Source organism: Numida meleagris, chromosome 1 (genome assembly GCF_002078875.1).
Source record: "Numida meleagris isolate 19003 breed g44 Domestic line chromosome 1, NumMel1.0, whole genome shotgun sequence".
NCBI lineage: Eukaryota > Metazoa > Chordata > Aves > Galliformes > Numididae > Numida > Numida meleagris.
The window spans coordinates 115,556,650-115,573,240 of NC_034409.1; the positions used below are offsets into that span (position 1 = coordinate 115,556,650).

Consider the following 16,591-nt stretch of genomic DNA (forward strand, 5'->3'; position numbering starts at 1 on the left):
AAACTGTCCCCCTCTTCAGCAGGTTTCCAGAGCATATTTTTCCCTGTCTTACAGCCAGGAGTGACTGCAATCTATTCATCTACTTGACAGCAATATCAAGACTTGCAACTCATGCAGATCACATGCAGTATATTTTTTAAAAGCGCACCGTTTACTCTTAGAAAGGTTTCTTAAAAATACAAGAAATGTTGCGGTTTTATTGAAATGTCACCAGATGACAACAGCATGCATTTACCTTTCAATTTTTAATCTGCCTTTCCAGCAGACAGATGCCATAAAACTCCACAAGATTCAGTGCCTATTGCGTTGACTTGAACACCAAAAGCTAAAACAGCATCTCCCTCTCTCTCTCCTGTTTGCAAAAGAGATTTTCTTGTTTTCCCAGCCTATTTTGAAGGGCTGCTTATTTTCCCACTTTAATAAGACACTCTGAATGAAGCAAAGCTGAAAACTGCACAAGCTATTGAGCTTTGGTCTGTCTTTGGGAAGTAGAAGGACAGATGGCTGAGCAGACAGACAGATTTTTTTAGAAGCTTTATTGTCTAACCACCAATTTATGAAGAGAGAGTGATAAATGATGTGGCATATGGGACAGCAAGCTGAAATTCTGGTTATATTTCATGTCATGTTCAAAATGAATCTCTCATTCTGAAATCTTGAGCTATGTAGACTTTCTGGGACATGATGAGTACAGCAAGAAATGAGTTGCAGCTTGGCAAGTTGTGGAGAAAATCCTGGAAAAGAAACACATGAAAATGTTTCAAGCAGCAAATTGATTAAACTTTATAGCTTCTACTTCCGGAGTAAATTATTTAACTGTGAAATGACCAGTGGTACAGCTGCCACATCATTCTTTTCACACGTTTACTGCAACAACTGATGCTATCTAACATGGCGTTAGGAAGTTCAATCTTAACAGAGAAAGAATGAAAAAATTCCCTGGGAACTTTATTACCTGGAAAATGTACTGAGAAGCCAATAATCAAGAACCTGTTTGAATTCAAACAAAGAGCCTTTGAGGCTCCTTTTTTTGGAAACAACTTCATCATAGGCATAAGAGAGCAATCCAGCAAATCCCGGCCAGTTTTAAAGCAAGTTTTTTGTTTGTTTGTTTTTGTTTTTTACAGCAAGTTATTGAATGCCTGCTTCATTGGACACCGTTCCTAACTTCAGAGCCTGTGATCAGTGGCTTCCCCACTGTCAGAAGAGTCTAATCACATCGGTGAACCATGCAATCTCCTGACAGTTTTCTTCTTCTTTGCAAGAAAATCTGACAAAGAATGAGAAATAAACAAGAGAAAAGCACAGGGTCTATCCTATGCCTCACAGGTACCTGTAGCAGCAGCTGATTCTCATAGCTCTGTGTAAAAATGGAGATGTTTCAGTCACATTTCTGGGTTCTCACTTCTGGGCTGATTCTGAACTCAACAAGTGCCACCAATTACACACAGTATCATGACATGAAGTTTTAGGCTGAATGTGCAAAACAAACAAAAGCCAGGATTCTGGGACTGGAGGAGTGCGATCTTTCAAGGCTCTGAGCAGAAAAAAAAAAAAAATGTTGCTATAATTTTGACAACATAATTTAGAGGCTTTTATATGGAGCAATCTACACCTCCGCCCCTCTCCACCTCGCCTCCCCCTCTGGTATTGTCTTGTCTGTCAATTATTGGAAGAAGAACCTGTTCTTTAAAAGGCTTTTAAATGATTAGAAATTATTTGGAATATCATCTAAAAGCTCTTCGAAGAAAGAACACTACCCCCTCACATACACACATCAGAAAGTATTTATTTGTGTTGCCAGCTTAAATGTGCAGGAGTAGCGTGAGAGTTTGTCTGGCTAATGACATCAACGATCATTATCTGTGCTGACCTTGCATTTGAGCTGTGTGGATGCTATAAGGTAAAAATCAAATGCTCCAGAAGTCTAATACATGACATTGTAATGCCTGTCCCTTTGGTGCCTATAATACTGTGAGGATTGTATAGAAAGTCGGAGAATTTGGGGCCACAAAAATACTGTAGACTGTATTGCTGTTAATATATGCATACCAGCACGCAAAGCAAGCCAGCTGCACCATTTTGCCAAGTAAGCAACTTTGTTGATAATGTAGGGTTTGTTTGCTCTGATACATAACAGACACATTTGAGTTCCTTCAAACCATCACTCTGACTGGCGTTGAGAGATATTGTATTATAAATCTTACATTATAATAGTGTTTACTGGCGGAATAAATTGCATACCTGTATTGAAGTGATGGAAAAAAAGACATCACTCATTATCACATTCAGAAGCATGTTGAATACAGCAGTGAACAGTGATAATCGTGCCAGCTAAAGTGATTTTACCTATGAAAAGTTGTTCAGATGTAAGAATCAGAGGTTGCTAATGTCTCGCGTGAAGAACAGCTATTTCCTAGTTATTTCTGGGAAGAACCTTAAAATCCATTGATAACTCACAAGTTTCATAAATGCAATATATGCTAAAGGTATAAAAATACCACTCAGTTTTCTTCACAGCCCCCTTTTGTCTTCATAGTACCTATCTTAATTGTCACCAGCTGCTTTATTCCTCTTTTTATGCGGCCTCACACAAATGAGAAATAAGTATTTGATTCAAACATCACCATGCAATTCATTCCCATTCCCTCTGAACACTCCTGAAACGGTTTTTGAGACATTCTAGCAAGATTCATGCATCAGATAAGGAACTTTCGCATCTGGATTCAGCTTTTTTAGCCAGGAGTAAATAGAGCCAAATGCGCTTCCCTTTTAATGTTTTTTCCTTGTTAGTTTCCCTAGATGAACTTCATCTGACTGTCTCTGCCTACTTGCAGATATTTAGGGTGGGCTTCACTCCTAGCTAGAGCACCTCATTTTAGGTCCCAACATGCAGGACTCTATAGATGGCTGTGATGCTCTGTACAGCCCATGCAGATCTTGTCAGTAGAGCTTGGGCGCAACTCATGCAAAACAAGTAGTAGGGCAACCTTAGCATATTCCACCTGGCCTCGAGCTCCTTAAGGGCATGGGTCTCTCTAGGGTCTCTGTCATGCGTGTCAGTTTCATGCAGAGGTCATCAGCAACCTAGAAAGCCTGGAATAGCTCTCAAGGACTAACTTTATGTTCTCCAGAATCCATTGTGAAAGCCAAAGCACATACAGATACCCACATGCATGTGTTTGAATCTCCCACTGGAAGCTGAGAGAGGTGAACCCCAACCACCCCAACCAGTTTCACACTAGCTGCTTCTCTGAAGTTAAACACATTTACTTCTCCGTAGCTTTTCGGACTCAGCTCCCCTTGGCTTCAGCTGGACTTCATGCCTTTAAGGATATGGTCCCTAAAAGGATCTAAATACCTTTAAGGTAATTAAGGTAACCTTTAAGGATCTGGTCTTCCTCAGGAGACTGAAGAGAGGTTGCACAGTGGCCTACAGCTCCCCACACGGAGCAGAGGGGCAGCGCTGGTCTCTGCTCTCTGGTGACAGCAACAGGGCCTGAGGGAACGGCATGGAGCTGTGTCAGGGAAGGGGCACCTGGGGATGAGGGAAAGGTTCTGCACCAGAGGGCAGTGGCCATGGAACAGGCTGCCCAGGGCAGCAGGCACAGCCCCAAGCTGCTGGAATTCAAGGAACATTTGGACAACACTCAGACATAGGGTTTGAACTTTGGGTGGTTTGAGTGTGCAAGACGAAGCTGGACTTGATGATCCTCGTGTGTCTCTTCCAACTTGGGATATTCTATCACTGAACATACACCTGTAAGTGCCAGCATCTCAGGGAGGCGTTACTGTAATTAAAAAGGTGGAAACCTAGATCATGTTGTGTAGGAAAAGCATAATGAGGGTGTATGTTCAGTGGTAGAAAAAGACCTGTGAATGTCCCTTTCATTCTCTTTCTGATATCCAATAACTTATACCAAGCATTGCAGTTCTTCTAAGTAATATGGAAGAATTAATAAATATCTCTGAGATTCTCTGTATTCCAGCAGAGGACCCTGCTATTTACTGACCACTGTAGCAATCTGCCACCTCTTAAGAAAAAAGCCTTTTTTGTATACCAATTTGTCTTGATTCCTAAAAAGAATGCTGAAATGGAGAAGAGAAAGAGAAGACTAATAAATAAAAGCAGTATTGTTCATGGAATATCCTTTTATGTTGGAGCAAGGGGATTGTTCTAAGAATTAATTGTCGTCTCCTTCCCATTTGTCAAAAGACAGCCTGCACTAAAAGGAGTCTCACTTGCCTGCCTTAGGACATGCTTCTCCCAATCACGGGTGCAGTTCAAATACTGCAGTTCAAGCCAGTCGCTGGCCCTAATACCAAGTTTCTGTTGACAAACAATACGAATCGTAGCACTTCTGTGTGACTGAGTTGATATTCAACACAGAAACACTCCTCCACAGAGTCACAAGACAGACTTGAAATTAAAATAATTTTCAAAGCAAATTGTAGGTGAAAAACAAAAGGAGATAGATTGAAAATTGGAAGTAATGGGAAAATAAAGATGAGGTGTTAGCGCTACCTAATTGTTTTCATTTTTTCATAATAAAAATGATTATCTCTCTAAATGTATGTCACCCATGCATTTATCTACATTTCTGTTTGTCTATCATTTACCTGTCTTCCACCTGCCTGAAAGTAACTACCTATTTGGAAAAGCAAGTTAAATTGTCTTCCTTGGTGAAGGGAGGGGAGAGAGATAAAAAGGAGAGAGAAAAACGATGAAAAATCTTGGTGTAATCTGAATAGCAATGAAGCAAAAACTACTCCTTGATGTGCCTATGAATCCTGTAAATGAAGTGGCCCTTGAATTAAATTAATTTAAAATCTGGCAAATATTACTCGGCATGTTTGTCAATGTGCTGTATAATTATTAATTTGTTCATTGAGGCAACTATATAAATAAATAGAAAGCAGAATGCCATGATTAAACTAACACTAGAAATCCAGGGTCAAGAAGCTCTGTTATACAGGGATCTAAATAGCTTTCCCAGGTCCTATTTTTACATCTCCATACAGATCTGCAGGTCTGTAACTGCGAATTAATTGGCACACATTTAGATGCCAACAGAGCTTTTGTATTCTCAGTGCACATTTTGTCTTCTCAGAGCGAGATGTTAGTAATGGAGGTTTTAATATTACCCCTAGGGGAGCACCAGAAAATCTTAACAATTTCCTTCACTAGAGTATTTTCATTAGAGCTAAATGCTGTGCAATTTACATTTGAAATCAGGTGTAGGGTAAGTATAATGTGACAAGACATGTTGCAATGTTAGGTTTTTTTGTTCAAATGTTCCTTATTTACTGCAATATAGCCTCTAAAGATAAGCATGTAATTAAAATAAATATCTTGATTTTTAACCACTCCTAATTGGACTGTTACTGGGATAATAGGAGCACAAAATACAATCAGGTTTAAAAGCACCCAAAGCACAAGATTAAAATATTACTCTATTTAAACAAAAATGTTTCTGGAAAAATAGGTTCTGTACAACAGAAAGGAGTTCATCATAAGTAAATCAGACACAAAACCCTTCCTTTGTAGCACTAATTCAACCTTATGGATGCTTAAAATACCAAGACCTCTGCATGACTCACAGGAAAAACCACAAAACCTACCTCTTCCAAACCACTAAATAAAAAAAAATAAATAAATTAAAAAAACCTACATTGATTTACAATAAATAAAATAAAACAGCATTCATTAATAAGGGCCCAATGCAGTACAGAGCTGGGGAACTAGAGCCAAAACAGGACTGATCCATAACTGAGGCTGAATTTCACTGCTTGGTCTAATAGGAAACATTACTCTGCCATTGTTTGAACCTCAAGACATTCATATCTCATCACTGACTTGCATCTTCAGAGCAACAAAAGTAGTTACACACCAAAAGCACGTTCATACAGATCAGGGCCTCTTTCATGCCTAAGCCTGAACACAGGATCCACTGTTTAAATATTTATCCACCAAAAACTCCTAGCAGACTCGTTCAGACCAGGCTTATCATCAAAGAGTGTTCCTACAGAAAGATGAGGATGGCAGCATCTGCCTCTTAGTTAGCCAGAAGACCCCTAAAAATTAGGAAACCAGAAGAGACCATAGCAGAAGAGACCTCCTGGCAGCAACAGAGGAGAGAAATCAAAAATCCTAGCAGTATGCTGCTCTGTGAAATTGCAGCAATAAACCAATTTGTGAAGAAAGGAGGTCTAAGAGCAAAGGGTCAGATCTAGAGGGCTGGAATGGTTACAGGAATCCCTCGACACATCCTGAACGCAACACAGCTCTCTTGAGCTGATTCAAGGACTAGAGGACTTTCTCATCATCTTCTTCCTTGTATAACGAGTCCAGAAAGAAAGCACAAAAATAACAGATGATTTTGAAGAGTAAATTCAAGTGAGTTGAAACGTAAAAACAATTAATATTGTTGCCCCAAACTAGAGATGTCTAGGAAGCATTCTGGCTGCAAAATATCCAGCAACACTGAGTTTTTATCCAGGTACACTTGGCTTACCACTGCCACGGGTGTCATCTGAGGGAGCTTCTACCTCTAAGAACGCACTTCCAGGGCCATTCAGACTTCCAGACTGTCAGATGCCTCATGACCTCCCAACCCAAAACAAGCCATGGCATAAGGACACTAGCTATCCTGTTATAAATTGCAAAGGATCATTTTTGTGCACTGAGGTTTTGACCCTGAGCCACAGTAATACAAATTAAAAAGAAAGAGATGAACAAGAGCACTTATAGCCGTAAGCCCTCTTAACCTGCAAAGCTATTCACAGTATGTCCAGTGCACACACAGCGGATATTCTGTCCCCAGTAGGACACAGGCAACCAAGCGTTTCAGCAAGAAAGTGAGACAATGGGCTCTATATCAGCTGACAACTGAGAAAAGCACTGAGAAGCATAACAAAAAAAAAGCCAAAACGTAAAGCCAAAGAGGGACCACATTAGATGTCTTAACCTTAGAGCAGAAAAAAAGCTGCACCTACACAACACCACTAAACTCAAGTGGGATATGGTTGCTAAAGTTAATGCTTAATGTCAAATTGCTGAGACCTGGTTTTGCAACACTAATAACACTTCTCCCTCACCTTGCTTTACATGCGGAAAAAAGAGGTCTTTATTTTAATCACCCCAGTACTGGGAAGTCATGCAAAGTAGCTTAAACTTCCAGAGTTCTGATCAAGTAAGCACAAGAGTCAGCTGTGAGGCCCAGAGTCCATTAACATCAGCCTCTGCTTCTCAGGTGCTTCTCCTTCAGTCCAAATTTAAAGTCAAAACACTTAGCCTAACTCATTGACTTGGCTTAAATTCAGAAGGATACTACACTCTGAAAGTGCTTTGAAAAAATGCTTGTGTAGTTTTTCTTCTTTTCCATGAGCTCATTTTCTTTAATAAATTGTGTTTGCACAGAATTTGTTCCTCTTTCCCTTAAAATTACTTGGAGTTTCTCATTGTCTTCAGTGAGAAGAAGATAGGATCACGGGTGCCTATTCAAACAAGATTTCTGGTTGGGAGCTGATTAAATATTTAAGAATTTCTAGATAGAATGCTCATTTTCAAGGATTTATTATGGCCCACCAAACAAAAGTTAAGTGATTCCTCTCTGTGTAAGTCTTCTTACGCAAGTAACAAGTAGCACAGGGTTAAAGTTACACTTCTTTAAGGTTATCTGAAATGTGGACTCACTAGTAAATAATACAGCCTTGAGTGAAATCAGAAAATACTCCTGAGGATATTACCTCTCTTACAGAATGGAATAATTTGTACTATAAGCAGACTTGAGGAGATCTGAAATTTACTTTGTGCTGGGAATAGACTTATTTTTCTGTTGCTCATTCTGATTCTAGAGTATACCTACTTACTACTTCAACTATTTGTTTATTCTTATTCATTAAGTTCATTCTGCTTTCTTTTTCAATGTAGTTGTCATCCAAAATTAATAAGTAATTTCAATGAGAAGAAATAGAACAGAAAATGTTCCACCATTTAATATTTCATTAATACTGAATATTACAGATATTTGTTTTTAAAGACAAAAAGATTGTTTTCCTTTTCAGAAGAAATAAAAGTATGAAAGCATTTTACATTTGAAAAAGGAGCTCCATTTTTTCAACTGACAACAAAAGCTTTGATTCAAGGAATAAAGAAAATCTAGGCAATAAGATCCTCCTTCAAAAATCAGCTCATGCACCAGCTCTTCCACCAACACCATCAAACTTGACCCCGGCTTTGTAGTCTGCTGAATCCTTGTATTAGAAAGACATTTAATTCATATGGAGAAGAAATGGCTAAATCTTAGTCAGTGCCTATTTTTTTCAATAATTTGAGACTGAGTTTTCAAAAATGTTGAATCATAGACATGGCAAAGTCTCTTGAACCTTCTTGTAGACAAATGGGAGAAATGATTCGGTGCTACAAAGGAAAAAGGAAACAACCACGAGTTTCATTTTTAAAGATGGAAGCATGCAAACGATAAACATCAGTTATCATGAAAGCTCAGTACATACCATGCTCTTCTCTCCTAATAAGATCTTCAGACGTGGTGCTGCTCTATATCTTCCTAACTGATTATTCTATTCATCATAATACTTATAATATGGTTCAATATAGGAAGAGTTTAAACAGACTTCTTTTGTGTGATAGTACTCTATTCCAGTGGGAGAGGGTGTCCATTTTTCTTTTAAAGAGTGATGACGATATTTTTCTCGTGATTAAGGCTCTGATATTTAGTCTAGCTTTAACCATTTCTCATGGGCACAGAACTTGCAGGCACATTTTGCAATGTAATTATTTGTGTCTGCAATCTAGTTACTTAGATGTCTGAGTCCTTGATTGCATCCATAAGTCAGGGACTTGGACATCTAAGTGATCTAAATTGCACCTGAAACAATTTGCACCTAAAATGTCAAAAAAAAAAAAAAAAGAATAAAGCGGATAGAAAAAGAGTTCAGAGATGGGTGATGAGAATAATTAGGGGCATGGAAAACCTCAGAAATGAAACAAAATGGAACAGAATTGGACTGTTTACCTAAGAGATGAGATGAAATGAATAAAAAAGGAAATGATCAAAAGTAAAAGAAATAAGGAGCAGGATAGAAAAGATAGATGAGGTACTTTTATCCCTCCTTTCTTTACCATAATGCAAGTACAAAAAGGCATTTCACAAAATTTATACAAATGGAGATAAACTTTCACACAATTAACATGTGAAAAGCCTGACCACATGACATAGTGAATCCAGCGGGACTCAGTGGAGGTTGAGACACCTCTTTGGATTTAAAAGCACTCAAAAACATTTAGAAGACAGCGATGTCAGAGCACCAATGACCTTTCTGCTTCAAGGCTTCAGCTATTTTTTTCTAATACTGGGGGCAAAATCTAGACTTCTTTCCTCCAGAAGGACCAGATTAATTTAGACATACGTGAAGCAAGATTCCTTGTATATTTTCTTTTAGGGCTGCCCCTGTTTTGTGGCAAGGTGTTAGGCAAGGTGGAGCCCAACAAAGAGAGCCACATCAGCTCAGCCTCTCCTTCTAGGAGCACAAACACAATTGGAAGCCCTTTCAGAAATTGTCACAGTAGGACTCAAGAGGACAGTAGAGTTCTTGCTTCTTCACTACCTGAGTAATAGTAACTGAGAAGCACAAGGACTTCATATCAGAATAGGGAATTCCATTATGACTCTTAAAGAATTTGAAGGAGAACTAGGTCACGGATTTATTTTCAGAAGAAAATCTGCATGAGACTGATTATTGGAGCAATCATCAAACAGGGTTGGCTAAAAATGCGGGCTGTAGGCCACACTAAATAAAAAGTTATTCATCTACTTTCTGCTCTCATCAGATTTTTTATCCTTTTTTTTTTTTTAAAGGGAGTTATACCCACCTTACCAAACCCCTCACAGAATGAGCTAATATCCTGTAGTCAAAAGAAGAAAATATAAGGAAGAATTCAAAAAAACTTGGAGAGAAAGAGTGATAGTTAGGACACAGAGACAGGCAAAGGACTGTACCAGGTTCTCCTCCAGAGCAGGTTACCAATGTCTGAATCACTAAGCAACCACACTTGGGTAGATCCTACTTTTTCAAGGTGACTTGTTAATAAAGCAGTGCATTTTCACACCAAAAACTGTTCTGCAAAAAAAAAATGCTGACCTGTTCTATGATTTTCCCTGCCTCAAACCCACAACTTACCCAGGCTAGTATGTCCTTCCACGCATTTTAATTTTATTTTACAGCTGTGAAAAGTCTTCATCAGGATAGACTGAGAGCTATGTGCCAAAAAAATAGAGATAACTCATGAATTAGGACATTTCCTGAGCTGTAGTCTCGGGCAAGATGCAGACTTGGAGAATGGTGTTTTACCATTCTACAGGAGTTCTCTAGACAGCCACACAGAAAATGACTTATTGCCTGTCTTTTCAGGAAATACTTCCAGTCCTAACCACCAGAAAATATAATATCTACTTTCTTAACCATCTTGGTTCTACCTGTTTTTTCAGCAATGCATACCTAGTTTTCCCCATGTACCATAGATGTGAATCAGGTCTGTAAAACCTAGGGATCCCCCACGGACTAAAAATGTCTTGTCTCAGCAAAAAAAAAAAAAAAAGAGGAACACCTAGGAAATTTTAAGCAGGTAGATAGAAGACTAACTCCAGGTCCTGACTAAATACAGTCACAGTCCTTCCATAGCCATCAGTGATCAGGATCCAACAGAGCAGTGAGAGGTTAAAGGGGTTATCGTAAGAGAAAAAGACAAAAAAGATGTTCACTAGGCTGAAGATGTGAGGTGAAGAATTACAGAACAGAAAATAAAGAAAACAAGAGGTATTAGTTGAGCAATTCAAACAGCTGAACTACACAATCAGAGTAGCAGATAAGGAAAGTGATTTTGACAGATTTGGGGTCAAGGAACAAGCAAGGGAAGAAGGAAAACAAATTAGAAGTCATTGCAGTGTTCAACTGCAGCTGAGACAATGGCAGCATGAATGCACTCTTTAGCTTCTGGAATTAAGAGTTTAAACAGTATCTGAGATTTAGAGACAACCAGTGGATTTTGGCAACTGTTTAGATTTCATAAACAAGAAGGTTTAATATACAATATTTGCTTCTCCTGGTTTCTTCCCTTTTATGTGAGTGAATAGGTTCCAGACTGTTTGGTCAGATTAAACTTCTTCAAAGCTGAAGGGCCTAATTGACAACTTTCATTTAAAGGCAAGTGTAAGAACCCAGGATGGTCCTTTTGTCTACTGAGATGTTAAATCAATAGCCACACACTGACACTATGAGAGACTGTCCAAACAAAGGGGTGCTTCCAAGGCTGAGGAATTTGTTCTGATACTGAGGAGGTCTGGAAGTCTGTGAAAGAGAAAAAGGAGCATAGTTGTTACAGCAACCTGCAAGGAAATGCTAGACACAGCCTAAATATGTGGATCTCAGAAAAAATGGGAGAGAAAATACTCTCCTCTGATTGATGGCTAAAGGGCATTTGGACCTGAAAGCCAGGAAAGCATCAAAAAGTCATTTGGGAGAATGTTAGTCATCACAGGTCAAAACCGTACCAGGCACCACTTTCTAAATGTAACAGCACAATCAAGCTGGCCCTGAGTGTGGGGCTGCTGTGTACAAGCAAGGCTGCAGCTCGAGGCTGAATCTGAACTGTAGGGGTAGGAGGTAGTTGCCCCCCTGTTATTTCACTGTGTTGAAATGCAGGTGCCCAAAATAGCCATCTCTCCTCATGCTCTCCCCCTGGCTTTACGGGCACATAGGCTGTTTCCCAGAGAAATGCAGGGAAAAGTGAGTAAGAATACATGAAGCATTGAATGCTATGACATGAGTGCTAGATTAGTAATGCTTAGGCAATATCAAAGAAGGAACCTCGAGCAAAAACCATATCTTAATAAGATTTCAACATTCGCTTGCTTTCAAAGCCCTATGACTGGGTTACACTCAGTTGAAAACAAGTGGTCCCCTTCCTCTCTTGGCCAGACTTCAACTAGTGCTGTTGCAAGAAAACACATAGACAGATTTGCTTTCTCCAGCAAAGGAAAAGAGCTAGGTTTTTTTGTTTGTTTGCTTTGTTTTGCTTTGTTTTTGTCCTCTGTACTTCCCTTCTTCCTCTCCTTTCACATTTTCCTTTTTCTACATATTCCCATACCTTTGCTTTGTAAGCATTTGTATTATTTTCATTTTTTTAATATTACCTTCTGTTCTCCCTCTCTGTTATTTCATGGTTATTCCCAGTTAATGTTTGCTGGCCAATGCCAGTCCTGCAAATATCTATAGCTGAGCTAGTAGCCTATAGTCCCTTGTAAAGAAATTTCTCTAAGTTGCAATTTACCTCATCCTAACATAGCAGCTGAAAATGGCTCAGATGAATCACATCCAAGAAGTATGTAGTCCTCTTATGTCCCCCCTTCTGTGTAAGAGTTTTGGAAAATAGGCTTCTTTTTCCTAGTTAAATAGTAAGTGAGCAGCCCAGGTGGTTTCTCCCTGAAAAGATCTAAGAGAGGAACCTGTCTTGGGCGAGACCTCTCTTAGGATATGGAAGCAGGTCTTGAAAATCTCAATGAGAAGAATTTTCTTTTTTAACCTCATCCAAAATTACAACAGAAAGCACAAAAATTTCCACCTTTCAAAACAAAGCAAAGTCACAAGATATGATTCAGCTCCAGGCATAACAAGCCCTTCCTCTGGAGTTATGCCTAGGAGAAGGCAAGGAAAAGTTTAGCAATATAGGGCTTTTGCAAGCAAAAGGTTGATCCCTAATAGGAATTCTGGTTTTACTCACTTTCATGTACATAGATTGCTCCTGTGAATTGAGAATATGAAGTTATCATTTTAGCTAGTCATGGGGGAAATATGTTTGACAGGACTTCCATGTCCCATTCACTGCCAGAGATGTTTTACCATGCCAAACAAGTGCAAGATCTCCCCTTGAAGTCAGGCATTTTTTCAAGGACTGCTGGGCCAACAACAGCATCATTTTAAAACCTGCTTTGAATTCTATGAGACAGTTGTCTAAGAGGGCTAAATACAAATACTATTCAACCATCAAAAAAGCACAGTCAATTACCTATTCAATCCTATCATGTCTGATATGAGAGTTTCCAAAAATTAAATGAGCCAAGTAGAAATATTGGCTGCAGGAAGCTATTCTTCTATAGAAAAACTGATTACCAAAGTAAGATGGGCAGACTGACCTTTTACTGGGAGTCAGTCCCTCAGTGTTGACCGAAATGGTGAAAATACTACTACAAATCTGAGTTGCTTTCACTGAGAATGTGAAATAATGCAACAGAAGAGGAGTTTAAGTTGCAGAAATATTTCTGCTATAGAGTTAATTTCATATCATTTTATTTTTCTCAAACTTATAATTTTCTACTACTCATGTATTTCTGTGGCCAGAAGTGATTGTTAGCATCATCTAATCTGACATGCAGCATAGCAAGGGCCAGAGAAGTTCATCCAGTAATTCTTACATTGATCCCAACAATTTACATTTGGACTAGAGTATATCCTCTACAAAAACATCCAATCTTCTTTCAAAAACTTAAAAGTAATGGTAAAAAAAAATCTACAACTCCTAACAATCTGAATAGTTAATTAAATGACAAAAATCCACATCCTATTTCCAATGTAAACATCGTTTCACTCTATATTTTACCACTGAATGTCTTTGTAACAGTCAAGTATCCCCCAGTATTCCCCATCTTTCCTACTGTCATGGTGCTAAGCACCTTATTGGTGGGGAATTTCCCCTTAACTACTCTTTAATTCAAAGGTGTTGATTCATTAGAAAACTACATATGACACATGGCCATGTCCTGTCCCTGAACTCCTTCAGGCTGACAGCAGACCATTGCTACTCTCCATAAAGGGAAGCACACCCAGCCTACGCACGAGGAAGCAGTCAACAGAGGGCTCACCTCTTGCAGAGCAACCCTGCCTCCAAGATGAGCTCGGGCCCCATCATGCAGAAAAGCCTACCTGGCTTCTTTGGAGCAAGAGCAGAGACAGCTTATAGTTATTAGCTCCTAACAGTGTAGCTGCAACCACAACTTAATGGATGCTAACCCCAAGATAAACTCCGAGGAGGACAGAAAGGGTGACTGGATCTGCAGTGTACCCAAACAACCAGTCTCTGGATTAGAAGGCCATCACACAGACCCAAAGGCCTCTCCAGAAAAAGAAAAAAAAATCTGAGATAAGTAGGACCTTTAAGCCATGTTTGTTATTTACAGCTGAAAAATAATTGAGTATTTGCAAGCTGGCCACTTAGAAAAACAACTTTCACCCTTCCATCTTCACATCCTTGCTTAATACATGGGTATTTAGCCTGTAAAATTATTTTAGACACTGGCAAAGTGGTCCTAATGCAACCGTCATTGCTCATCCTCCCTCCTCACCGCTCTTCCGTGAAGCCTGCTGTGCTACTGTCATGCTATTAACATTCCTCCAAAGCCACAGAAATGCTAGGATGTACCTGATGCATTCAGAAACCCAGCAGGTGCCTTCTGCAGGTACTGTGCGTCCAGGCAATGCCAAGAAGCAGTCATAAAGTTAACACCGTGGTAAACTATGTAATTTTTAGATAACAGCCACTTACATAAGTACAGAAATTGCTACATTTTATATGTACAGATTGCTCACTTTCCAATTATGGTCCAAGACCCAGTGCATGCAAATAATTAGCATTTAGGAGTAACACATTATTTTTTTTCCCTGCATGCCACTCTGCAGCCTGCAAACACTGGCAGAATCCTAAGTTGCTTTGCATCTCATCTGTTGGTGCAATTTCCCCTCCATCCTCGAAGTTTCTAGAGCACATAAGTAACATTATAGTGTTACAAGAGCCTTATAATTGTGTCCAGGAAGCTTCCCATGCAATTTCTGTGTTTTATTATATGATTAGCTTATTTATGTACCGGTATCATTTGGCAAATTGCATCTAGAGTACATGGGGAGGCTGAACATTTAAAAAACATTCATGGCAGCCCCAGGTGCAAGATCTTATCTTTAATGCCATGGACTGTCTGCAACTGCCTGACATGAGGACAGAGCATAGTAATTGAGTAATTTTACTTAAACATTTTTGCAACACCAGTGTGTTTGTTCTCAGACAGTGGTGCTGGATTGATGGGCTGAAGCCAATTGTATGAGCTTCAACAAGTGCTGGGTCCTACACTTCAGTCACAACAATCCTGTGCATCACTACGGGCTTGGGGCAGAGTGGCTGGAAGGCTGCACAGTGGAAAAGGACCTGGGGATGTTACTTGACAGCCAGCTGAACATGAGCCAGCAGTGTGTCCAGGTGGCCAAAAAGCCAACAGCATCCTTGCTTGTATCAGAAATAGTGTAGCCAGTAGGACTAGGAGGCAATTGTCTCCCCATACTCAGCTCTGGTGAGGCCACACCTCAAGTACTGTCTCCAGTTTTGGGCCCCCCACTACAAGAAAGACATTGAGAATGGCCACAAAGCTCTGAGGGGTCTGGAGCACAAGTCTTATGGGGAGTGGCTGAGGGAACTGTGACTGCTCACTCTGGAGAAGAGGAGGCTCAGGGGAGACCTTATCACTCTCTACAACTCCTGAAAGGAGGTTGTGCTGAGGTGGGGGTCAACTTCTTCTCCCAGGTAACAGCAATATGATGAGAGAGGATGGCCTCAGGTTGTGTCAGGGGAGGCTCAGACTAAATATGAGGAAAAATTTCTTCTCCAAAAGAGTGGTGAGGCAGTGGCACAGACTGCCCAGGGAGAGGGTGCATTCAGCATCCCTGGAGGTGTTCAGGAACCGTGTGAATGTGGCACTGAGGGATGTGTTTAGTGGGCATGGTGGGGGTGAGCGAGGAGTCTAGATGATCTTAGAGGTCATTCACCCTAAATGATTCCGAGATTCTATGATTCCCATATTCAGAACAGCTACTGGTGGCTAGCACTGGAAGAGCCCAGGCCGTTGGCTGGGTGACTTCCAAGTGAGAGGGCTGAGGCTCTCGGGCGCAATGCTCAGGCCGGCTCCTACCACCGCAGGGACCCGCCGCCCCACTGAGCGCCCGCGGGGAGCTCCGAGCCCCGGGAGCGACGGAGGCAGCCCTGCCCTGGTCAAGAGGCGCGAGAGAATGGCAGCTCGCGGGGCCGGGCCGCCGCCGGCCTGGGCTCGGGGCGGCGGGGCAGCGGGCGGCGGCACGGCCGGTAACGGCCGCCGGGGGGCAGCGCGAGATCGCCCAACCGCCGGCGCCATCCCCTTCGCCGCCGCCTCGGCACAGCGCCGCGCGGCGCAACGCGGCCCGGCCCGGCCCGGCCCGGCTCTCCCCGGGCTTCGGGTGCCGGCTCCCGGCGGCGGCCGCTCCCCGTGGTGTAAGGCCCGGCGGTCTGAGTCTCGGGCGAAGCCGCGGCCCCGCGAGAGGGAGGCCGCGCGGCTCTGTTATTCGAGGAGATTTCACCTAGAGCCGCTGATCAAAGCTAATGCAAAATAAATGTCTGCCTTTAATAGTCTGATTCCTCTAAGCCCTTGACACTGGGAACTGGGATTTCCCAATGCTATTAGCGCTTAGCAGTAGGCGCTCCAGACCAGCCAAGAAC

At 41.0% G+C, this 16,591-nt stretch overlaps 1 long non-coding RNA gene across 1 annotated transcript; it reads right to left on the reverse strand.

The window, feature by feature from the left end:
- Positions 540-16,180, reverse strand: LOC110404278. The gene is made up of 3 exons (XR_002442139.1): positions 15,889-16,180; positions 1,334-1,537; positions 540-734 (listed from the first exon to the last, which is right to left on the reverse strand). It is a non-coding gene; the product is annotated as an uncharacterized LOC110404278 (long non-coding RNA).